The sequence below is a fragment of the Theropithecus gelada genome, chromosome 5, assembly GCF_003255815.1.
Source record: "Theropithecus gelada isolate Dixy chromosome 5, Tgel_1.0, whole genome shotgun sequence".
Lineage (NCBI taxonomy): Eukaryota > Metazoa > Chordata > Mammalia > Primates > Cercopithecidae > Theropithecus > Theropithecus gelada.
Genome location: NC_037672.1, coordinates 4,679,254 through 4,704,562, shown reverse-complemented (window position 1 = coordinate 4,704,562; position 25,309 = coordinate 4,679,254). Strand labels below are relative to the sequence as shown.

Below are 25,309 nucleotides of genomic sequence, written 5' to 3'. Positions count from 1 at the left end.
GCACTTCCCCTGTCCCCACTGAGTCACAGCCTAAGTCACCTGGCAGGGCTGGGTCAGGATCACCAGGGTGCCTGATAAAAATACACGTCAGGGGTGTGTGTGTGTGTGTATGAATGTGCATGTATCTCTGTGTGTGCATGTGTATGTGTATATAGGTGTACATATGTGAGTGCACCTGTATGTGCATGTGTGTATGTGTGTGCACATGTGTGTATATTTATATGTGTATGTGTGTGCATGTATGTGTATGCACGTGTGCACATGTGTGTACATGCGTCTGTGTGCACGTGTATGTGTATATATGTGAATGCACCTGCATGTATGTGTATGTGCACATGTGTGTATGTGTCTATGTGTATATATATGTGTGTGCGTGCATGTATGTGTGTGCATATGTGCACGTGTATCTGTGTGTACATGTCTGTGTGCACATGTGTATGTGTATATAGGTGTGTGAGTGCACTTGTGTGTATGTGCATGTGTGAGCATGCATGTGCACATGTGTGTATGTGTGTGCATGCAAGTATGTGTATGCATGTGTACACGTGTCTCTGTGTGTGCATGTGTCTGTGTGTGTGTGTATACGTGTGTGTGAGTGCACCTGTGCGTATGTGTATGTGGGTGTATGTATGTGCACACATGTGTGTATGTGTGCATGTATGTGTGTGTGCGTGTATGTGTATGCATGTGTGCACATGTGTGTCTGTGTTGTGTGTCTCTGTGTGTAGGGCATTGTTTTAGGCCCTGAACATTGATTAACTCGTTTATTCCTCATAAATATCCGATGAGGTAGGCCAACTACCTATTGTTCTTCCAGCACAAAGTCCAGGAAAGGGAGGCACAGAGAGGTTAAGGAACTTGCCCTGTGCCACACAGCCAGTCACAGAGGCCGTGCCCAGCTCCTGGGGGTTCAGGGGGCCTGTGTCTGTCAAGGCCCGTGGTGAGTACCTGAAGGTAAGAGTGCTGTTTGGAACAGAGGTTCCCAGAATCACCCAATGACAAGCATTGCTTGGGAACCTGTTAAAAATCCAGATTTCTGGGCCCCACTCTAGGAGATACTGATATGGGGGGTCCCGAGTCAAGAATCTGAACCTTTAAGGACGTCCCAGGTGACTCTATCTTGAGCAAGTTTGGGGACCAGTCCCTCTGGCCACCACATGAGAGACCCTGCCCGTCTTTTCTGGCCTTACACTGGGCCCCGTGGCACACAGTAGGTGCTCTGTAAATGTTTTTTTTTTTTTTTTTTTTTGAGACAGAGTCTTGCTCTGTCGCCCAGGCTGGAGTACAGTGGCACAATCCTGGCTCACTGCAAGCTCCGCCTCCCGGGTTCACGCCATTCTCCTGCCTCAGCCTCCCGAGTAGCTGGGACTACAGGCGCCTGCCACTGCGCCCGGCTAATTTTTTCTATTTTTAGTAGAGACGGGGTTTCACCATGGTCTCGATCTCCTGACCTTGTGATCCGCCCGCCTCGGCCTCCCAAAGTGCTGGGATTACAGGCGTGAGCCACCGCGCCCGGCCCAATAAGTTCTTTTTTTTTTTTTTTTTTTGAGACGGAGTCTCGCTCTGTCGCCCAGGCTGGAGTGCAGTGGCCGGATCTCAGCTCACTGCAAGCTCCGCCTCCTGGGTTTACGCCATTCTCCTGCCTCAGCCTCCCGAGTAGCTGGGACTACAGGCGCCCGCCACCTCGCCCGGCTAGTTTTTTTGTATTTTTTAGTAGAGACGGGGTTTCACCAGGTTAGCCAGGATGGTCTCGATCTCCTGACCTCGTGATCTGCCCGTCTCGGCCTCCCAAAGTGCTGGGATTACAGGCTTGAGCCACCGCGCCCGGCCGGTGCTCTGTAAATGTTTACTGGACTCCCACCGAGCTGCCGTGACTGCCCAGCTGCAGAAACCAGGCTTGGGCGAGACTGGTCATTTTCTCCTCATCCCGGTGGAGCAGGGCCTGGCGTCTGTTCCTAGGTCCCAGCCTCTCTCCTCTCTGAGCAGGGACTGGGAGGTGGTCTGAAACCCTGAAAGCCCTGGGCAGACTGGACTGGCCCAGGAGCGCCTGTGCCAAGCTCCCTGCAGTGGCTCCTCCGCGCCCTACTTGGGAATTCTGTCCCAGGAGAGCTGACAGTTCTGACAGCTGATAAGGAGGAGGAAGGTCAGGGAGGAGACAGCCCTTCCCCGGTGGGGTGGGGCAGGCTGCAGCAGCACAGCCAATGACCCAGGCCGGCCACCCAGGTCATCTGATTGGAGCCCAGAGGCCAGGCTCACTAAAAATGTGCACTTTCCTGCCCGGGTACGGTGCTGGGCTGTAGTGCTGTCCTGAGGAACTGTGATAGCAACAGCCATGGCCCTGCAGCAGGTCGTGGGCCCGGGATCCAGCCTCCCCTCCTCCCTTCCCTGGCAGGGTAAGTTCCAGTGCATTTCGCTGGGTCTGCGCTTGGAGAGCCCTCCCCCCGAGGCTAAGGCCCCCAGCCCCATGCTCAGTGTCACCTGTTGAGACAGGTGAGGCTGGAGACGGTTTTCATGGGGAGGGTGCACCCGAAACTCGAAACTCACCTGGCCAGAAGTGGCAGGGCGGGTGCTGCCTCGAGTGGGGTTTCAGGCCAAGGGCCAGCCAGGTGTTCCCACGTATGAGAAATGGGCCAAGAGCCTGATGGGTGGAGCTGGATGCTGGCAGGGTGGCAGGGTGAGGTGGGGGTGCTGTCTCCCCAGCATCCCAACGACTGGGCGGGCGGGATGCCTGGTGGAAAGGTGAGGTCCCAAGAGGCTGTGGCCGGGAGTTCTGATCCTGGCTTGCCACCAAGTGATTCCACCCTTTGTGCCTCAGTGTCTCCATCTGTAAGGTGAGGCATTGGTGTTGGTGCCCAGGGCAGTGTCCACATGTGGCCAGCAGCCATAGTTGATGGAAATGGTGCAGTGCTGGTGACGCTGGAGGGCGCAGGAGCCCTGGGCGGGCCCAGAGTCGGCTTTCCCTGCACGCTGTGTCTCTCGTACTGGCCCTGCCCTCCCGCTGCACCAGTGCCAGCGGTCTCGGAGGGGTTCCAGTGGCTCTCTGCGTCTCTGAAGCCTCAGTCCCCCTCGTGGGGCCAGGGTTCCCACCTGCCACTGGGGATGAGGCTGCCTTCTCTCAGGGCTGGACTTGGGTGTGCATTTTGAAGGAGGTGGGGGCTGAATGCAGAGGCTGTCAGGGCAGCGAGGAGAGGCACAGGGGCCCGACCCAGAGGAGGGCAGAGGAGAGGCTGCCCTGGGGGTGAGGGGGCTCTGTGGCCCCTGGCAAGGTGTGGGGCCTCTGTGAGCCTCAGTTTCTCAGCATGCCACCTGCCTGGTGACCTTGCCTCCCTCTCCCACTGGGGCTATAGAATGGTCTGGAGCCCTCTGTGGCAGCAGCCCTGGGTGAGTTCTGTTCACCAGGAAGGAGCCTATCCTCATCCTCACCCTCGTTTACAGAGGAAGGCCAGGGTTCAAGGTGGCAGGACTGGCTGAGGACCACGGGCAGGTCACGCCTGGGGCTAGGAAGCCCTTCCAAAGCCCTGCCTCAGTTTCCTGGTGCTGTGGGGACAATTACCAGAAACTGGCCCTGCCCCACGCATCTCTGTGATGAACTCAGTCCTGTACAGTGCAGGGAGGCGTGGCCCAGGGAGGCTTCCGGGCTGGCCCGAGGCCCATGGCAAGCAGCCCCAGGGTGTCACCCAAGCAGGCAGCTCCAGGCTTGGATAGGATCCCGCGGTGACGCTTGGGTGTCTTTGGGCCTTAAAAGTTCACTCTCCAAACACATCAAACTTGTTCCACCCTACAGGGACTTTTTGTTTGTTTTTCTTTTAATAGACTGAATTCTTTGGAATCCTTTTAGATTTACAAAACAGTCGGGAAGACAGTTCAGGGAGTTCTCATAAAACCCCACCCAGCTGCCTCTATGATTAGCATCTTACCTCGGTAGGGTGCATTTGTCACAACGAATGAGCCAATACTACCAATGCCTCATTACTAACTGCAGCCCGCACTTGACTCAGATTTCCTTCGTCTTTACGGAACGCCTTCGCCTGCCCTAGGATCCCACCCAGGACCCCACGCTGCATTTAGTCCTCCTGTCTCGTTGGGCTCCCCGGGGTGTAATAGTTCCTCAGACTTTCCTTGGTTTTGCTGACCTTGACAGTTTTGAGGCGTGGTCGGGATTTTGTAGAATGTGCCTCTGTTGGGATTTGTCTGAAGTTTTTCTCATGATTAGACTGGAGTTATTATAGGTTATTGGGGGACAGACCTCAGAGGCGCAGTGCCATCCACATCACATGGTCCCAGGGCCACACGCGGTCAACAGGACTCCCCACTGTTGACCTTGACCCTGGCCACCTGGCTGAGGGGTGTTGGTCGGGTTTCTCCTTGTAAAGATTCTCTTTTCCTGCCCCTCCCTCCGGTCCTCTCTGGAAGGAAGTCTCTGTGTGCAACCCACACTTAAGGAGCAGGAGTTGGCCGCGCGCGGTGGTTCACGCCTGTAATCCCAGCACTTTGGGAGACTGAGGTGGGCGAATCGTGACGTCAGGAGTTCGAGACCAGCCTGGCCAACATGGTGAAACCCCGTCTTTACTAAAAATACAAAAATTAGCCAGGTGTGGGGGTGGGCACCTCTGATCCCAGCTACTCGGGAGGATGAGGCAGGAGAATCGCTTGAACCTGTGAGGCGGAGGTTGCAGTGAGCTGAGATTCGCGACACTGCACTCCAGCCCGGGTGACAAAAGTGAAACTTCGTCTCAAAAAAAAAAAGAAGGAGCAGGAGTCTTGGTCCCCACCTTCAGAGTGGAGCCGCTGCATCAATTATTTGGAATTCTATTGCCCGGGAGATCCACCTCTTACCCTCCATTTACTCAGTTACTCCATTATTGACTTATTTAAGGACGGATTAGTGGATATCTATTTTACACTTTGAGTTATAATCAAATACTACCTTAGTTTTGCTCAAATTACTTTAACTCTTTCAGTTAGTTCCATGTCCCTTTGACACACCCCCCTGATGTGGGATTTCACTCCTTCCCCCATGCAGGCAGTGACTCACTCTCCTGGCACCACAGGTCAGGCTCAGCCTGTCAAGTTCTTGGCCCAGTTTCTGCCATTTCCCTGAGCCCTGACTTTTGTTGTTGTTGGGTAAAAGTGTTAGAAACCAAGATCTCTTTGGGTGCTAGGTATGCTTGCTGCTATGTGGGGATCTTTTCTTCAAAAAAAAAAAAAAATTAGTTTTTTTTTTTTTTTTTTTTTTCAGTTTTTATTGTTGTTGTTGTTGTTTTAAATGTTTTTTAGCATCAAAGTCTCACTGTATTGCCCAGTCTGACCTGAAACTCCTGGCGTCAAGGGAGCCTCTTGCCTCAGCCTCCTGAGCTGGGACTACAGGTGGATTTTTTTTTTTTTTTTTTTTGAGACAGAGTCTCACTCTGTCACCCAGACTGGAGTGCAGTGGCACAATCTCGGCTCATGGCAACCTCCACCTCTCAGGTTCAAGCAGTTCTCCTGCCTCAGCCTCCTGAGTAGCTGGGATTACAGGCGCTCACCACCCACCACACCCAGCTAATTTTTGTATTTTTAGTAGAGACGGGGTTTCATCATGTTGGCCAGGCTGGTCTTGAACTCCTGACCTCATGATCCACCCACCTCAGCCTCCCAAAGTGCTGGATTACAGGCGTGAACCACTGTGCCTGGCTGGGTGTCTTTTCTTTTAGGCCCTCTCAGCTGACAGAGCACAGAGCATGAAGGCATATATGTGTACACTAACCACGTATATATGCATGTCCCTAAGTATGCCTAGATGCAATATCTATATCTCTCTTAGGTTAAATGTGAGTTCATACTGACGTCTCCAACTCAAATCTGTTATTACTAAGTGGATTCCAGCTCTGCCCCACCGGCAATCTGTAACAACCACCCACTCCAACATTGAGAAACCTGGCTTTCACCATTAGCCATCCACTGACTTAACAGTTCTGTTCCAGTCGACATGTACAGAAGTATCAGAATGGCTGACCCATATCCCTATGGGAGGCAACTTTATTCATTTATTTTTTGAGACAGGCTGTTGCTCTGTTGCCCAGGCTGGAGTGCAGTGGTATGAGCATGGCTCACTGCAGCCTCGACCTCCCTGGCTCAAATAATCCTCCTGGCTTAGTCTCCTGAGTAGCTGGGACTACAGGCACCTGCCACCACACCCAGCTAATTGTTTATATTTTCAGAGACAGGGTCTCATCATGTTACTCAGGCTGGTCTTGAACCCTGGGGCTCACGTGATCCTCCTGCCTCAGCCTCCCAAAGTACTGGGGTTACAGGTGTGAGCCACTGTGGACGGCTGGAAAGCAACTTTATCAGCCAGAGTGGAGTGCGTCTGTGGGGCTCCTTTTGCCTTCAGTTTCACAGACTTAGTGGAACTTTCTTCCTCCCACTTCAATGAGATTGTTGCATACATTTGTGATACAGTTAATTGTTTTGTCACATTTCACATTCATCCTGGGATTCCCCTGTCTGCCTACTTTTTTTAAAAAATATAATTTGCATACATAGGGCGCGATGGCACACGCCTGTCATCCCAGCACTTTGAGAGGCCGAGGCAGGTGGATCACCTGAGGTTGGGAGTTCGACACCAGCCTGACCAATACGATCAAACGCCATCTCTACTAAAAATACAAAAATTAGCTGGGCATGGTTGCAGGTGCCTGTAGTCGCAGCTACTCGGGAGGCTGAGCCAGGAGAATCGCTTGAACCTGGGAGGTGGAGGTTTTGGTGAGCTGAGATCATGCCATTGCACTCCAACCTGGGGAACAAGAGGGAAACTCTGTCTCAAAAAAAAAAAAAAGTACATACACTGAGGCTCCCTGTGCTGTAAAGTTCAATGTCTTTTGGGAAATGGAGTCAGGTATCCCCCATCAGAGCATCATCCAGAATAGTTTCAGCGCCAAGAATTTCCCTGTGGCTCACCCACTCAGCTTCCCGCTGTTGCCAGTGCTTCATCCTCCTGCGGTTTCTTTTCAAAAGTGCAAACAGATACGAGCGCATCCTAACCCCACTTTCAGACACTCTGCAACTTGCTTTTTTCTGCTTAATATGTCTCAGGGATCTTTCCTTGCTGGCACTCAGAGAACGCCTTGGTTCTGTATCACAGCTGCTGGCTACCTGTTGTGTGTCGAGTGTGATTTATCTGACACCGGGTTATTTCCAAGGCGTTGCTGTTAGAAACGAACTGTATGGGCAACTATGTACCCTGCCGTTTCAGAATTCGACGGTCATCTGCAGGGTAAACTCCCAGGAGTGGGGTTGCTGGGCAAAGGGTCAGCACAGTCGTGGCTTTATGAGTGTTGTTCATTTGCCCTGAGATCAGCCCTGCTGGCACCATGCTCTCTGCAGCCTGTCTAGGGTATGCTCCTGGAGGCCGGGTGCTCCTGGATGCCAGGTGCTGCTGCTCTAGGAGGTGCCACAGGGTACCTTGGGGTCTTTTTGCACTCCCTGACAGGGGGACATTGAGCAACATTTCCTACATTTTAGGGCAATAGACAGGACTGTCCGTGCGGGCCCCTCGCTGTTTTGCTGTGGAGTTTGTCTTGCCCTCTGGTGCTTGAAGCAGAGGTCAGCTTCTCACACATGGTTGAATTAACAGCAGCTGTTGGCAGAAGGGCTGAGGCCAGCCTGACTCTGACCCGAGGCCAGCCGCAAAATTTGCTTGTTGCAAATTAAAAGTGAAGGGACTGGAACTTCAGACAAACCCCAGTGCAAGCACAATCACAAAGATCCCTGCCAGTTCTCCCTAGAAACGTCGAGGTCAGGAAAACAGAAAGCATCCTGGCCAAAAGGCACCCAAAAGACGAGGTGATGAACCCCACGCGGTGTCCCCCGTGGGCTTCCGGGTGGAGCAGAATATGGATATTAGGGGAAACTAAGGAAGTCAAGTCGTGTGTGAATTGTGAGTGACAATAGCGGGTCCACGTGGGTTTATTGGATGTGACAGGTGACGCAGGTGTGAGACGGTCATCATGGGGGAGGCTGCTGGGAGTTTATGCCAATGCTCGCACTGGCTTCCCAACTTTTCTATCTAAAGTTTAAAAATAAAGTTTAGGTTAAAAAAACACTTTTAAAAAACCTCTTGAGACTGGGTATGGTGGCTCACGCCTGTAATCCCAGCACTTTGGGAGGCGGAGGTGGGTAGATCACTTGAGGTCAGAAGTTCGAGACCAGCCTGGCCAACATGGTGAAACCCTGCCTCTACTAAAAATACAAAAAATAGGTGGGCTTGGTGGCGGGTGCCTGTAATCCTAGCTACTTGGGAGGCTGAGGTGGGAGAATCACTTGAACCCAGAAGGTGGAGGTTGCAGTGAGCTGAGATCACGCCACTGTACTCCAGCCTCGGTGACAGGGCAAGACTCCATCTAAAAAAAAAAGAAAGAGAAAAGACGTGCTCCTATAGGCACATTGCTATGCCTTTGCCCATTCTGGGACTCCTGCCCGACCTTCTCTTGCCCTCTGTGACACCTGCCACGCTTCAAAGCCTTGCTCAAATGTCACTGTCTCCAGGAAGCCTTCCCTGACTGCCAAGCACAGTTAATATCCTCACTCGTACCCTTTTCCACCCAACACCACTCCTGTTCTACACTGTCAGTTGGATTTGTCTGATGTGTTTCTCATATTAGACTGGGGTTATGGGTTTGGGGGAGGAAGACCACGACAGCAAAGTGCACTCCTGCTCGCATCATAGCAAGGACACCTGCTATCAACAGGCTTTGTCATTGATGCTGTTGACCCTTGTCACCTGGCTGAGGGGTGTTGGTTGGGTTTCCCCATTTCCACACTATCCTCTGTGGAAGGAAGCCACCATATGCATCCCACACTAAAGGAGCGGGGGTCATGCTCTGCCCCTCAGCCTAAATTAGCTGGAATTCTTTTGCCCGGGGGGGTCTGTCTGTCTCTTCTCCCCCATTTACCCAGCTATCCCATCACTTATTTGTACTGGTGTGGACTCATACATATTTGTTTTCTTTCTTTCTTTTTTCTTCTTTTTTGGAGATGGAATCTTGCTCTATCGCCAGGCTGGAGTGCAGTGGTGTGATCTCAGCTCACTGCAACCTCCGCCTTCTGGGTTCAAGCAATTCTCTGTCAGCTGCCCGAGTAGCTAGGATCACAAGCGTGTACCACCGCGCCCATCTAATTTTTGTATTTTTAGTAGAGACAGGGTTTCACCATATTGGCCAGGCTGGTCTTGAACTCCTGACCTCATGATCCACCCGTCTTGGCCTCCCAAAGTGCTGGAATTACAGGTACGAGCCACTGTATCCGGCCTACATATTTGTTTTCTATTTGGGGTTGACATTGCTACTGCTTTACCTGTGTTTCATTATTCACATTGTCCCAGCTTTGGCCATTGGGAGCTCTTTCAGTTGACTCCTGTGCCCCTTTGTCACAGTTCCATCATTTTGGGGATCTGTGGATCCATTTATCTATTGGCTGGTCAATGGATCACTTCCTTACTTCCTGATGCTACAAGACATTCCAGGCCCACTGTGTTTATTTCCTGCCAGGGAATCTATTTCACAAATATTTCCTGTGCAGAGGCTGGTACAGAGCCCCTCCTCCAGGCAGCCTCCCCAGCTGTCTACAGGCAGGACTGGGGCTGTGCAGTGCTCCCCTTTCCCGACCCCTCCGCAATGGCCGCTCCGGCCGAGCTGTCCCATCTGGCTCCATGGCTGTCTCCACCACGAGGCTGAGTCTGGGCTCTCTAGAGGACGGTGGGCATCTGACTCATCCATGTCGGATGCTGAGCACGGGGCCAGGCCCAGCGTCGGGTAGGCAGGTTGGATCTGGGCCACGCTGCCTGCTGATCCTCCCCACTGAACAATAATGACGATGACTGCTCTCCTTTGTGGGACCCTCCTCTGCGCTGGCAGGTGTTGGGCCTGGGCAGGACCATAAAGCAGCTCCCCCAGGGGCTTCGAACCCAGGCTTCAGAATCTGCTCTCCATCATCGGGTCGCACCCCAGGATGCGCTGTGTGGGCCAGTGGGGGAGTTTCCTGGTCCCCTCTATGTGGTACCTGGACCACTATGCTACCCTTGGTGCGTAGGGGAGGGCTATGCCAGGGTAGAAGGGGTGAGGGATGTGTCCATCCTGCAGCAAGTGAGGGGAGACCCTGGGACCCACACCTGGCTAGGCACCAAAGTGGTGGGCCACGCACCTGTGACGCCGCCTGGGCGACACCCCAGCTGGTTAGCAGGCATGTGCGGTGGCAGCTACGGATGTTGGCCCAGCAAGGGGCTGCTGCCTGGAGCTGGCACTGGGTACCTGTCACAAGGCAGCCACCCCCTCCCTGTCTCTCCAGTGTCCCAGGGGAAGGTGCAGCCAGTGCTGTGGCCAGATCCTGCCGGGCACCGCTCACAGGCACACATGGCTCAACACAGGAGGCGGGAGAGCTCAAGCCCTACCTAGGGCAAGCCCGTGCCCACTGCAAGCCAGTGGTTCCCTCCCACCCAGCTGCCCACACAGCTTTGCCTCAGCAGAAGTGCACTTGACTGGGCTCTGTCCCCTTCTGCATGTCCGGCAGAGGCGAACCCCGCTCAGAACACATGGGGGCTGTTGGCTCCCACCTGACTTGGGCAGCCCGGCCCCTATCACCGGGTCTTGGTTTGTTAGTCATTCAGCAAACGCTTGCAGAGTGTGCTGGGCACGGGGCCCACAGAGAGCAAGACCCGCCATGCCCTCGCTGGAGGAGCCCGCAGTGCAGGGGACCTGCCTAGGAAGAAAGTGGTGGTGATAGACAGTGGCCCCAGTCCCAGGAGGGGCGGAGCATGCTGAGGCTCTCCAGGGCGCAGGGCAAGGGCTGGCCAGGCTGGCAGCCAGGGTAGGCCTCTTCGAGGAGGCAATACACCGCAGTCACAGCCTGGAGGAGAAGCGTTGCCAGAAAGGGGTGGTGTGCAGAGACCAGGGCAGGAGTCAGGGGTGTGGGACAGCACAGGGTGGCCAGGGCCCCGCCGGGGGTGGGGGAGGGGAGGGCAGGGGGAAGGGAGAGCAGGGTGAGGTTGGCAACGGTGGCTTGGATGTAACCAGGTGGGGAAAGAGAGGGGTCATGTGCCAAGTGCCCTATGGGGCCATCTGCTAAGATTCAGGGCAGGGGAGGGGCAGTAGGTGTCCAGTTCTGGCTGGGTGGTGTCTGGGCTGGCTACTGGCCATCAGAGAGGCAGACAGTGGCACTGGCACAGGCCGTCATTCTGAGCTGGAGCCTGGGGAACTCAGTGAAAGCAGGTGGCTCTGAAGTTCCTGCTGGCGTGAGCTCTCCACACAGCGTGTGGCCCTTAGAGAAGGTGTGACCATGAGGGAGGAGGAGGCTGGGAGGCAGGAGAAGGTATCCAAAGGGTGTGGTCAGCGGGTGGACCAGTTGGCCGGAGAGATAAGGAAGAGGGAGCTGGGAAAGGACTGCTGGGCTTGGCCACGTGGAAAACGCCGGTGGCCTATGCCTGGGTAGTTTTGGGGAGCGTGGGGTGGGTGCGTTGATGTGAGGCCAGGAAGTAGGGTGTGGAAAACAGCACTTGAGGTTTTGCTGGGAGGGCAGCACTGGCCACAGGTGCCTGCGATCACCAGCGTGCCCCCGTGACATCTGGCCCCGTCCAGGTGGGTAGCGGGGGGCCTGTAGGAATCCCCCTTGGAGCCCTCCTCCCCTCTGCCTGCGGTGACATCAGCCTCGGAGCCTCGAGCTTGCAGGAGATGGCTCCCAGCTGGAGGACTTCACTCCCTAGGAGGAGATGGGGGAGTGTGTGCTTGGGCAGGGTTAATGATTGTGTAAGCCAAGATCAGGATCAGCCCCCATGACTGGGCTCTGCAGAATGCCAACATTCCGGCTGCGGTCCCACCCCTGATTCAGGAAAGTTGGGGATCTGAGGAGTTCGGGCTTATGGGGTTGGGAGTCCTGGGGGGACTCTTCTGTAAGCTGGGATCTGATGTCCCCAGGCTGTTGGGAGAATAGCAGCCTTGTAGCCCCTGCCATGTGCCCTCATCTGGGGCCTTCTCCTCTGTGCACTCTCTCTTGGTCACCCACACCCCACCAGCTGGCTGGTCCACAGGGTGTTTCTGGGGTTTGGCCTCTTCTGGCTCTGTGATCTTTTTTTGGAGACAGGGCCCGGCTCTGTCGCCCAGGCTGGAGGGCGGCAGTGCGGCCAGGCTGGAGTACAATAGTGCGATCAGGCTGGAGTGCAGTAGTGTGGTCCTTGCTCACTGCAGTCTCCAACTTCTCGGCTCAAGCAATGCTCCCACCTCAGCCTCCCGAGCAGGTGGGACTACAGGCGTGCACCACCATGCCCAGCTAATCTTTTGTAATTTTTGTAGAGATGGGTTTCACCATGTTGACCAGGCCGCTCTTGAACTCCTGGACTCAAGCGATCCTCCTGCCTCAGCCTCCTAAAGTGCTAGGATTACAGGCGTGATCCACTGCGCCCAGCCCTGGCTCTGTGATTTTACCCTCTCTGCACCTCTGTTCCTCGTGGTTTTAAAGGTGGAGATGCCGAGGACTGGCGGGAGCTGCAGGGCTGCCGTGGGGGCTCCTATGTAGGCAGTGAGGGCTCTCTGGTCAGCTTCCTCCAAGGAAGGAAGGTCCCTCTTCTGAAATCTCCGCTGGGGAAACAGCTCGCTTCCCTCACCACCCCCAGATGAGGAGCACTGTGCTAAAGAGTCTCAGGCACCTGGTCAGCGGGAGAAGGAAGGACTGTGGACCTGCTGGGCCGCAGAGTCAGCGATTCCCTGGGCTCCAGGCTGACGCCTGCCCCGACAGAGCAGGACATTCCAGCCAGTTTGGGGGTGGGTGTCTTCAGTTCCAGCCCAGGCACGAGAACTGCTGACCACTTCCTGCAGGCCTCCGACCCGGCGGCCTAGCCACCCATCCGGCCGGGGTGGCCATCAGTCATCTGGAAAGCCTACGAGCCCTGTGTCCTTGTTTTGCAAAGAGCAGTTCCTGAAATCACGGGGCTTAGAGCTCTGCTCTTCTGATCAGGGGCCGGTTTCAGCAGCAAAGGCCAGAAATAACACAGTGTGAGCGCTGCTGAGTGGAGCATCATCCTAGCCCTTTCCGGGGGATGACTCACGATGCTGCCATTCCAGCACCAGCTGGTACGGGGCTCCAGACTAGCAGCTTATCGTGCCGGCCCGGATACACCCGTCCTCAAACTTGGTGTGCAGAGGAGTTAACTCAGGAAGGAACCTCGGGAGAGATTTGTGCTGGTCCTTCCCCGCTGTTCTCGAGTCTGAGTAGGGCTTGGGAATGCCTTGGGAGGTGTGCGGGGACAACTTTGCTTGTTTGTGTTTCCGGGAAATACTGCGTTTAGCAGAGACAGCATTTTATACAGGAGGAATCGGAGACTGGGAAAGATGGCAGGGCTGCTCAGCGTGGAGCTGGGATCTGGCCGGGCTGTGTTCTCAGGGGCGGGGGCCGATCTCTGAGTTACATTTACTTATATAATTATTTATTCATTTATTCATTCTTTTTCGAGACGGAATCTTGTTCTGTCACCCAGGCTGGAGTGCAATGGCAGGATCTCGGCTCACTGCCACCTCTGCCTCCCGGGTTCAAGTGATTCTCTCACCTCTGCCTCCCAAGTAGCTGGAATTATAGGCAACTGCCACTACACTCGGCTAACTTTTGTATCTTTTTTTTTTTTTTTTTTTTAGTAGAGACAGGGTTTCACCATGTTGACCAGGCTGGTCTTGAACTCCTGACCTCAAGTGATCTGAACTCGGCCTCCCAAAGTGCTAGGATTACAGCGGTGAACCACGGTGTCCGGCACTCAGTCACATCTAAAATGAAAGGGCCATGGAATCACCAGAACTCTCCTTTCTGTGACCTTGGGTGAAGGTCATTTCTGCCTTGCCCCTCAATCTCCCCATTTATAAGCTTGAAGGTTGTAAATTACAATCTTTTTATCCAACCACTTGTCTTTATTTTATTTTTGAGACGGAGTCTCGCTCTGTTGCCCAGGCTGGAGTGCAGTGGCGTGATCTCGGCTCACTGCAACCTCTGCCTACAGGGTTCAAGTGATTCTCCTGCCTTAGCCTGCTGAGTAGCTGGGATTATAGGCATGCACCACTATGCCTAGCTAATTTTTGTATTTTTAGTAGAGATGGGGTTTCACCATGTTGGTCAGGCTGGTCTGGAACTCCTGACCTCATGATCCGCCCGCCTGGGTCTCCCTAAGTGCTGGGATTATAGGCGTGAGCCACGATGCCCGGCCCACTTGTCTTTATTTGTTGCCTTCTCTTCCGTTTAGGTTCGTGTTGCCACCTGGTGATTGACTTCTCTGTGTGCACATTTGCACCGTTGCAGGCATGACCAGGGTGGAGCAGCGAAGCGGGGCCCATGTACCATGTTTCAAGCCTGTTTCACAACAGAAGACGGCCTCAGCTTACAAACCACACTCATGACCAAATCTGCTGCCCCATCTTGTATTATACTATTATAGAGAGTTTTCTTGGCACGTGGCCACACCCATTCACTTACTGCTGTCTGTTTTCCTGCTGTAAGGGCAAGGTTGTGACGGACCTGATGACTGGCAAAGCTAAACATGCTCCCTCCGGCCCTACCCAGAGCACGTTTGCCTCCCCTGTTCTAGAATGACCTTGGAGGCTCCTGCATGCCTGTTTCTGCTGGACAGGACCAATGGGAGAACCAGCACTGAAGTGGGGAGAGTGCGGGTAGCCTCTAGCCCCAGGCCTCTGCATTCCTGAGAGTCACTTTTATGGCGTTGTAGATTAACCCCTTGGGGTGCAAGCATGCTGGCCTCTCCTTGGCTGCCAGTGTCCATAGTCCCCTGAAGTGGCTGTGGGAGATTTTAGCACACTGCCTGCCAGGATCACAGTTGTTTGAGCTGGCCCTGACCCCTGAGAAGCCCTTTACTCCCCTGCTTTGCCTGGTTCCTCTCCCTCCAAGTCTTAGCGCAGGTGCCTCCTCTTTCAGGAAGCCTTCCTAGATTTCACCCTCCTCTCTTTCCTCCCAGGCCTCCCTTTGCTGCTGCACCGATCGTGCTTTGCCATCCTGGTCTGTTTCCCAGTCAGTTACCCGCCCCTTGTCTGTGAGCTCCTCCTGTGAGCAGCCAAACCATGGGACAGGTGGGGTCCCAGAAGGCAGAGCTGGGATGGGAGTGCTGCCAAAGTCAGTGGCAGGTGGGGCTCCAAGCTGCAAAAAGCAGCATTACTCGGAGGTGGAGAGTGGGACCGACCCTCAGAGGTGCAGTTTCCTGGGAGGGATGTAGTCCCGGGGACCCCTGCTTATGTGGGGGCAGGTTCGGAATCACCTTCTGAGCCCGAGATGATTCACTGCCCAGAACTGAAAATGCTCTGAGACAGTGCGATGAAGCCAGAAACCACCTGTGCCTTCCTATGACTACAGCTGTCATCATTTGCTGCAGGAGGCTGAAAAACACAAAGACAAAAGAGGTAGAAGGCAGGGCCTCTGCTCCCCAGCCAGGAACTCCCCTTCCCCCCAACTTGAGTTGCACCCTGGGGCTCGGACCTCAGGGAGCCTGGTCAGCACGCAGGGGCTGGCAGGAGCTGTCCTGGGAGCTTCTGAGATGGATAATTAAAGGGGGGGAGGGCTGAAAGACCACAGCTGAAGGGCGTGGCTGGGGGGGCTTATACTGCTCTGTCACAGGTAGGTCCGATTTGGGCTTTGCTGAAGGAAGGACGCAGGAACAGGTCTGGTCGCTTCTTTGAGCGACCCAGGACAGTCACAGGAGAAGTCTGAAGGCGCACTCGCTTTTCCCAGGCGGTGGTGGCCATGCCTGCTGCTTCTACGTTGGCTAGAGATTGTGTCCCCGGCACCTCGTCTGCCCAGACTCCGGAGCAGCCAAACCCCGAGATGGGAAACACTTGCTGAAAACAAGTTTGTTCCGCCCTCAGGGAAAGCCTCTGGCCAGGGTGGCTCGTTTTGTTTTCTCTCCAAACTCTAACATACCTGTTCAGCAGCTTCCCAGCCCAGAGCGGGTCAGAGACGGAAAACAACAGCCTGGTGTAAAAGGTGGGTGACGAGATGGAGAAACTCTAAGACTGTCCCCTCACCCTGGCAATGGGCCGCCTTGTCTTATAATTCAGTAAAACACCAGCTGGTCCCAGAGATCAGGAAAGGGAGAGAGGAGGGTTGCTGCTTTCCAGAGCAGCATCTCAAAGATTCACACTGGGGCTTGGAGCTCAAAGGAGTGGGTGTTAGGTTCCCTGGAAAACCGCAGACTGTTGGGCAGGACTTGCTTCCCGGGGTTTCCGGGAATTGAGGGCACCACTGCCTTTGTCTCTGGCTGCTCCACTTACACCTTAGAGAGCCCCAGAGGGCAGTCGAGGGAGGGGTGAATGTCATGCGTGTCCGCATGAAGAGACCACCAACCAGGCTTTGTGTGAGCAACATAGCTGTTTATTTCACCCGGGTGCAGGCGGGCTGAGTCCGAAAAGAGAGAGTCAGCGAAGGGAGATAAGGGTGGGGTCGTTTTATAGGATTTGGGTAGGTAAAGGAAAATTACAGTCAAAGGGGGGTTGTTCTCTGGCGGGCAGGAGTGGGGGTTACAAGGTGCTCAGTGGGGGAGACTTTTGAGCCAGGATGGGCCAGGAAAAGGAATTTCATAAGATAATGTCATCGCTTAAGGCAAGGACTGGCCATTTTCATGTCTTTTGTGGTGGAATGTCATCAGTTAAGGCGGGGCAGGGCATTTGCACTTCTTTTGTGATTCTTCAGTTACTTCAGGCCATCTGGGCGTATAGGTGCAAGTCACAGGGATGCTTGCACAGGGGATGCGATGGTTTGGCTTGGGCTCAGAGTCCTGACAGTGAGGATCACAGGTTTGGTGCTGGAAGGACTGGGATCCGGGCTGGTTCTGCTACATAGGAGCTGTGTGGCCCTGGGCAGGTCATGCCTCCTCTAGCCCCTCTGTGAATTAGTTCAGTGGGCATCAGGAGACAGTCAAGCTGGTGGGGCCATCAGCAAGCCCCATGTGATGACAATCCTTATGAAGGGCTGAGCATCTTCTTGGCAAGTGACAATTGGAATTTATTACAACCACATCAGGGAGCAAAACTATTGAGCTGGAGGGCACTTAGAAATCTCCAAGCCCAACTCTATCATTTGCAAGATGGGGAGACTGAGGCCCAGAGGAGAGACAGATTGTCCTGAGAGAATTGAAGCCTGAGTTGGAGTTCGGACGGCCCCTCTGGCAGCAGGGGCTGTGTGCGCTTCTGCCCTAGGATCTGCAGCCTCTAGGTGGGCCTGCTTGGAAAGCCCCCAGCCCTGAAGGCTCAGGCTCCTTCCTCCAGGAGGCCGCTGGGTGTGCTGTGTGCAGTCAGGGTGCTCTGTGCAGTTGGGGAGGCTCTTGGAAAATTCCCCCGGCCTTGGGCCAGAAGTACAGCTGCAGAGACAAACAGGATACGGGGTCTCCAGCCACCACGGGGGACAATGGCCAGGAGAGGAAATGTCTCCAGACCCGTGTGTGGATGTGGAGCCCGTCTGGGGGCTTTTTTCAACGCAGCTTCCAGAGAAACAAACACAGGGGAAGCCAAGCGTCTCTGGCCAGGAGAGGACTGTTCTGCCCACTCTGGAGAAGGGGCAGAGGTGTGAGTAGGCTGGAGAACTGGGGGCACCCGCTTTGAGTCTCAGGTCACAGACGGGACACTGAGGCCCGGAGGAGGAGGAGGAGGTGCCACAGGCAGGCAGCAAGTTAACGCAGGTGGTCTTGGGCGCCCACTCCCCACTTCTCTTCACAGCCCCTTGGGGCCATCATCTGAGCAGGGGCACAGGCAGCCCCATCCATGGTGAGGACAACGCGGCCAGGGCACTGGTAGGAGGCACTGACCTCCCAGGGACGTCGGTTCTTCCCCACCTGCCTGTCAAGCGCAGCTGCTCTGTGCTCCTCGCTGGGCCAAGGCCACGGAGAGAACTCGGCGTGGGCACAGAATCTCAGTGCAACTGAGCTGTGCACCTGTGCTCGGCTTGTTGGAAAAGTCCTCAAGTCTAATTTAATCTTTATGATGACTCAGGGCACAGCCACAGAATCTCACGTCCCCGCCTCCCTGACCCCCAGGGCTACTCAGAGGAAGTGACCACCCCGTGAGGTTGTGTTGACAGACGTGTTGGACCCGAGGCATGAATGTGACCCTCGGTGGAGAAGACTCGCTGAGCAGGGGAGGGAGCCACAGAGGCTATAGATGGCACCGGTGGAGGCGTAGGGAGAGGAAGACCTGGAACGGTGGTGATGTTGAGTGCGTCTGTGGGCATCCACAGGTCCTGGGCACTGGGGCAGCAGATGCCTCAGGGGTGGCTGCTCACCCAGGAAAGCAGCCCAAATGGAGGAGAGGTGGGTGCCCAGAGTTGCACCCATTCCACAGGGAAGGTGCCAGGAGAATCCAGCTCCCAAAGTGCTCTGGGCTTCGGCAGCGGGACCTTTGTGAAGGGTGAAAGCATTACCCAGTCCCCTGAGACGGGAGGCAGAGGGAGCTGGACAGAGGCTCCCAGCTGGCAGGGGCTGGGCAGGATGAAAGTTGAGCTTTGGTGGGAGAAGGAAGGTGGGAGATGGGGCCGGCAGGTGTCTGCAAGGAAGGGTGGGGTGCTGAGGGCTGGAGTCCAGGAGGGGCTTCAGGATGGGGTCCCTGGACCTTGTATCATCCATCCCCAAGGCCCAAGGAGGGGGCCGGGAGGACACCAGGCTGGAGGGGCTGCAGGCTGCTGGGGTTGAGGGGCTGTGGTTGGGGGCCACTACTTCTAACCACTGTCCCAGGCCTGCATCACAGCTTATGTACCGAGCTGACCCCAAAAGGTACGTCCATCCTGAACCTGTGAACCTGACCTTATTTGGAAAAAGAGTCTTTGCAGATGTAATTTCCTGAAGGGTCTCTAGATGAGATCATCTTGGGTTATTCAGGTGGACCCCAAATCCAGTGACAGGGCGCTTAGGAGAGACTGAAGAGACAGACACAGAGGAGGAGGCTGGGTGAAGACAAAGGCAGAGACTGGAGCAATGCAACCTGCAGCAGAACATACGTGGAGCTCCAGAGGCTGGAGCAGGCAGGAAGAGGCCTCCCCTGGAGCTTCCAGAGGGACTGTGGCCTTCCCACAGCTTGATTTTGGACTTTTGGCCTCCAGAGCTGTAAGAGATGACATTTCTGCTGTCTGGAGTCCCCAGTTTGTGGCACTTGGTTGTGGCAGCTCCACGAAACTGACAGAGTGACTGCCCCTGGATGAGGCTGGAGACACCACCGTTTTCCTCCTCAGACGAGCCGGGGCTGGGGAGCCGCGTCCCCGCAGGGAAGAAGAGCTGGTCTGGGAGCTGCTGCCCCTCTGCCTGTGGGTCAGACTTCCAGATTGCTGCCACTGGGGACTCTCTGAAAGTGTCCTTTGGTGCCTCTGAACCACCCCCCGCAACCCACCGTGTGCTCACCGAGCATGTTGGTGGCATGGAAGGTGGGGCTGGCCAGACCAGCTGGGGAGCCTGGAGGCTGGGCCCCTAAGGGGCTTGGGCCTCACGTGGGCCCTCCCCGAGGGCTTTTTGTCTTTTCGGGGCAGCGAGGGGATGTGCATGGGCATCTGCAGCTGCACCCCCGCTCCCAGGCCCTGGCCTCAGTGAGGAGGAGGGAAGGTGTGACTTTAGGGCTGCCGTGCAGGATGCAGGGACTTGAGGCAAGCGGCAGCCCCTGGGCAGAGCCTGTGATTAGAGAAAGGTGAGCAGGACCGGAGGGTGAGGATGAAGGACGCAGGTGTGGGCTGGGAGGGGCTTTGACCGGAGTAGCTCACCTGGGGTGGGAATTCTCAGCCTGGGGCGACTTCACCTCTAGGGGATCAATATCTGAGCTGTTTGGCTGTTATGATTAGAGGAGGGGGCTACTGGCATCCAGTGGGTGGAGGCCAGGGACCAGCTAAAACCCTCCAGTGCACAGGACAGCCCCCTGCCCTGCAACAAAGAAGGATGCGACACCAAATGTCAGTAGTGCCTGGGTTGAAAAGCCCAGCCCTAAAGCCCTCAGGACCAGTCAGAACTGGTTCCAGTTTTATCTTCTAGCTGGTCACTGGCCTTGGGCATGTCATATTACCCCCTGAGACTTAGTTTTCCTATCTGTGAGATGGATACGTTACTATTTAACTTAGCGATTATTCTTGTTTGTTTTTTTTTTTTTTTTTTTTTATTTTTGAGACGGAGTCTCGCTCTGTCACCCAGGCTGGAGTGCAGTGGCCGGATCTCAGCTCACTGCAAGCTCCGCCTCCCGGGTTCCCCCCATTCTCCTGCCTCAGCCTCCCGAGTAGCTGGGACTACAGGCGCCCACAACCGCGCCCAGCTAATTTTTTGTATTTTTAGTAGAGACGAGGTTTCACCGTGGTCTCGATCTCCTGACCTTGTGATCCGCCCGCCTCGGCCTCCCAAAGTGCTAGGATTACAGGCGTGAGCCATCGCGCCCGGCTATTCTTGGTTTTATTAAACCAGGTGTGTGTAAAGCACCAACCTACCACAGCACAGGATGGAGGGACCCCTCCCATTCCCATTTCCTAGAGCTGGGCCGGAGCCAGCAGCCCACATCCACCACGTGGGTGCTCATACTCCTGTGTTGGCAAGGGCATCAGAGCAGGCAGACAGGCAGGGCCAACAGAGTTCAGTTCTGCCTCTTGTCTGAGCTGACGTGAGCCCAGGCCAGGCTTCCTCAGCGGGCAGGGGTGAGATTCCGTGCTTTGGCCTTGGGTCCGCCTGGCCAGGCAGGTTTCTGCTCTCAAACCTGGCTCAGGCCTGGAGCCAGTGGGGGGAGGTAAAGAGGGAGGCCCGTTGGGACAGCCCAGGTTTACAAGGAGAGCTGCGGTGAGGCGGAGGGGGCCCATCTCTTCCCCTAAGTGTTCCCATTGATGGAGCCAGTGGCCCGGGCAGCACCCGGGCGGAGATGGAAGGAACTGCATGTGAGCGTGTGTGTGCATACGTGTGCCTGTCTGTGTGCACACACTTGTGCTCGTCTCTGTGCCCATGCACATGTGTGTGTGTCTGCATGCATGTGTGTGTGTGTGCATGCATGTGTGTGTGCAGGCATGCGTGTGTGTGTGTGTGCAGTAAGTGGAAGAGGAACAGAGAGCAGAGCTGAGGCTGGCAGGGCTGGAGGGCCGGTGGCTGGTGGACTTCCCCAATCCCAGCCGAGGCGGGGGACTGGGTGCCCCGGCTTCTAGTACAGAACCTGGGGGCTGGGCAGCAGGCAGGCAGGACAGGGCCTGGAGCCGGTCCAGGAAAGAGCTAATGATCAACCGGCTGCGGTGTCTGTGCAGCCGTGCTGGGCCTGCCTCTCCGTCACCGGCCCTCAGGCGCAGGGAGGAAGTAGGGCAGGAAGCAGGGGGCGGAGGCCGCTGTGCAGTCAGCCCGGCTGTGGGCGGCCCCTGCCTGCTCCGTCCAGCTGGAGACAGCCCTGTGGGGCCAGCCAGCGCTGGGCCAGGAGCGGCCACCTGGTGCCTGTGTGCCACGGTCCTGTGGGCCTGGGAGCTGCCCCCGAGGAGCACGCCTCAGGTACGGGGGGCTCCGGGGCAGGTGGGGTGCGGACTGGCCGAGCAGGCTGCTGTCTGCGGGTCTTGCCACGGTTGGATCTTTACACTCTCTTGAGGACTTTTCTGAGCTGTTTCGGATGGGAGTGGAGCGAAACTGCGAGCTGGGGGCCTCAGGGAGGTCGGCGGCACCCTCAGCAGACCCTACTCAGAGCTCACAGGTGCTGGCAGTGCCAATCCGCAGTGATTACGGGCAATGGTTTCAGCTTTGACAAAGCACCCTTGCTTCTGGGACCTGGCTTGACCCCATGCTGACCCTTGGCGTGAGCAGCCCTGGGGGTCTGGGAGCAGAGCCAGCCTGTTGCTGGATTCCAAGTCCAGCGGGTCTTAGGTGTGACCCCAGCCCCCAGTTAGCTCGGGCCACACTGCCAGACCCACCAGGGCAAGCCCAGCGCCTCTAAGCCTCACCCGGCACCGCGGTGGCTGTAACCAGCCACTTTGACGCTGCCACCTTGGTCTCTTTTCCAACAACCAAATGGACCAGCCACTGGACCAGGGGCTCCAGCCTGAAAATTCCAGGGAGGGCCTGGGCCCAGCCTTCAACTGCAGGTGTGCCAGGGCGTGTGGTCCCATGTGTGTACACCACTGAGTCCCCCTGTGGGCCTGTGCGTGATTCCCCAGGAACCCCGGGAGCCCTGCCCTGTCTGTGAGGCGGGAGTTTCCGACCTTTTGCCGTTGACGAGGCTCAAATGAGATGAATAGGAAAGTGACACAGCGGGGAGTTAGTGGCGTCAGCCAGTGCCAGGGCCAGGGGCAGCCTACATGTGGGCCGGCCACTCAGGGTGTGGCCTTCCAGTGCCAGGCAGCGGGGCTGCGGCTGAGCTTGTGGCTGGAGGCACGGCTGGGCCCAAGTCAGGGTTAGGTTTAGGATGGGTACGCGGGGGCTGGGCTCAGACCGCCTGGGTTCAACCCCACCCGTGCTGCTTGGCGGTGTGACCTTGGGCAGGCAGAGTCACCGCAGCTGATGGCTCCTTTGTGAAAGGGGCACGGTGGTGCCTCCCTCCAGGTGAGCCAAGGATGCTGTGAGCACCCCGGACAGCCATAATTCTGTGACTGTCAACACCGTTGTGACAGCGATGACAACGTGTCCCGTGTCGGGCGCTGGGCCAGCGTTTTATGCACGGAGTCATCACTCACTCTTCAACAACATGAGTGAGGATGGCCGCACAACGCAGAAGAGGGAGGCAGGCCCAGGAGTGCACGGCTGCGCCGGTTTCCCGCGCTGCCAGAGCGCATGGCAGAGCCCTCTTGCTCATGTTCTCTCGCAGCTCTAGAGGTCGGAATTCCGAACTCAAGGTGTCCCTCAGAAGGCTCCTGGGGCGGCTCCTCCCTGCCTCTTCCCGCGCCCTGTGGCTCTGGGCGCTCCTTGGCTGTGATTGCATCAGTCCACTCTCCACCCTGGTGGTCACGTGGCCTCCTCTCCGGTTGCTCTGTGTGTCTCCGTGTCTTCTCTTTTACTCACAAGGACACCAGGCACGGGATTTAGGGCCATCCTCATCTGGAACACCCTCATCTTAAGTGAAGGTCACTTCGTCTGCACAGACCATTTCCGAGTAAGGCCCCATTCTGAGGTTCCTGTGGGCATGAATTTTGAAAGGACAGTGTCACCCCAGGATGCGAGGTGACAAGTCAACACTCCAGAGGTGCTTGGTGGCATAGGTGAGCTCTCAATGACCCTAGAAGTATTTGTTCAGTAACAGCCTGGCGAAAGCTTGGCCAAAGCTTCCCAAACCCGTTCAGGGCCGGCCCGGGCCCTCTCCCTCCTTCTTCCAACCCACACTCACCAAACTCTGACTGTGGACCAGGAGCACTGTCCCTTTTACCCACTCGACCCACTTGTGCGGTGTGCGTGCTCATTCTCATTTTCTGGCTCAGTAAATTGAGGCATGGAGAGGTCTCCCAGAAACCAGGGTTTGGCCCCACGTCTCCATGTTCTGGAGCCAAACTCCGCCCCTTGCCCTGGAGCCGGAGGCTGGCCTGGGCCTGGGGCCTGTTCTGACCCATCCAGGGCCCTCCAAGGGTTTATCCTGATGATAAACTGAACAAACAGGATAAAGGCAGGAAGGAGAGAGTCCTGCAGGCTGCTTGGTGGCCGCCCAGCTCGGTGAGCTGGCCCCTGGGAGCATCAACACCTACCCGTGGTTGGGGCCTCTGCTTGTGCAGTGGTGGCTGGGCCTGCAGGGCTGAGGGAGGGCACGCTGCGGAGACGGAACTCACTTCCTCATCGCCAGGCTCTGCACAGGAACCCCACGCTTAGGGTTGTAACAGCAGGTGGGAAATTCCCTGAGCCCGGGGAGCCCTCCTTTTCTCAGGAGACCATCTCTGAGCACCGGCTGTGTGCCAGGCCCATAGAAGCCCTGGATGCCATTTCGAACAGGCCCGTTCCTAACCCAGGGGGAGGTGGGCTGGGAGGCAGGCAGGTGTCCCGGGCATCAGCCAGTGGATGCAGAAAGGCTGCTGGGACTCCTGCTCTGCTTACAGGGACATGAGACCTGGCTCCTGAGGGACAGAGGCAGAGATGGGAGGACGAGGACCCCGAGGTCAGGCATTGGGAGCAAAAGACCCCCTAAACCAGGAAGCTCGCACGCCAGCGAGTGGACCCCAGCGCTTTGTCGAGACCCCTCCATGTGCTTCCGGAGATGAGATGGGAAGACAGCCTGGCCTCGCAGGCAGCGGCTTCCTGGTGCTGCCACAGACCCCGGGCCAGGTGGTGGGCACAGGCAGCCACAGGTACCAGGACCGCAGCCCTGCAAAGCAAGGAGGAGAAAGCGAAGTCTGAGGCTGGGCAAGGGCAGCCGGAGCGTCCCGTGCTGTCCCCGAAGGTGCCCAGAGCTCTCCAGGCGTGACCAGGGTCCCAGGACATGGGAACAGGGAGGGTGAACGCCCCAGGCTGCACAAGGCATTTGATCAGTGAGGCCATGTTCCATGTCCACAGTTCCACGCACGTTTCCTCCTTTGGAAAGCGTCTTACGGGCTGCACCCTGCTCCCACTCCTGGGCGAGCAGTTTCCCTGAAGGGTCTCTTGGGCGCCTCTTGGCATCAGATGTCTCCTGATTCACCATTCCCGGCCCCCAGAGGTGGTTGGGGGGTGGGAAGGATTTGGCCACAAACTGACCAATCAGGTTACAGTTGGAGCAGGTGTGCTGGTGGGAGGGGGTGTGCCGGGGCCACTTCACAGCCAGGAGCTGTCGCCTCTGCAAGCCTTGCTGGCCCGGGGCTGGTCTGGCTGAGGCCCTGCGGTCTGAGGTTCCCAGGGAGCCTTCCCTGACTGTGAGATTCCCTCCTCGGCCAGGGCTAGGGGACCCTCTCTATGCCTCATGGAACCTGCCTCACGGAACCGTCGCTATTCTGTCTAAATTCTCAGTTTAGCAGGTCTGGGTCTTCCTCCCTCTGTGTTCCCACTGGCCGGCTCAGAGCTGGCACAGCACAGGGGTGGGTGGTGGTTGTTGAAACCAAAGACTTTAGACGGTGGGCTCCTCCTGCCCCTGCTCTGCTGATGGAGCCCACAGTGTGCAGTGAGCTGGGGCCTGGGAGGCCGGTTCTCAGGGTGACAGCCACAGCTATGGGGGCAGGGGCGATGGCTGGGCTTACATGACACCCACTTGTCCCTGCCTGCAGCCGACTCGCCCCCCCATGAGGGTTTCCTCGTTCTGTACTAAATGTTACAGGGGAGCGGCCTCTTGGGGAGCCTCTGTGAAGGGAGCTGTCGCCGCAGTGGTGGCCCGAGCCAAGAGCAGTGCGGGGATGGAGGAGGTGCTCACGGGTGGGGAAGAGGCAGCAGGGATGGCAG

General features: G+C 56.4%; 1 protein-coding gene across 1 annotated transcript in view; it reads left to right on the top strand.

Moving 5' to 3' along the window:
- Positions 1–21,374: 21,374 nt before the first annotated feature.
- Positions 21,375–25,309, top strand: part of SH3TC1 (SH3 domain and tetratricopeptide repeats 1) — a 45,453-nt gene continuing 41,518 nt past the window's right edge. Inside the window, exon 1 of the mRNA XM_025386336.1 lies at positions 21,375–21,484. The gene's annotated coding sequence lies outside the window, so the exon portion shown is untranslated. The remainder of the gene's footprint in view (positions 21,485–25,309) is intronic.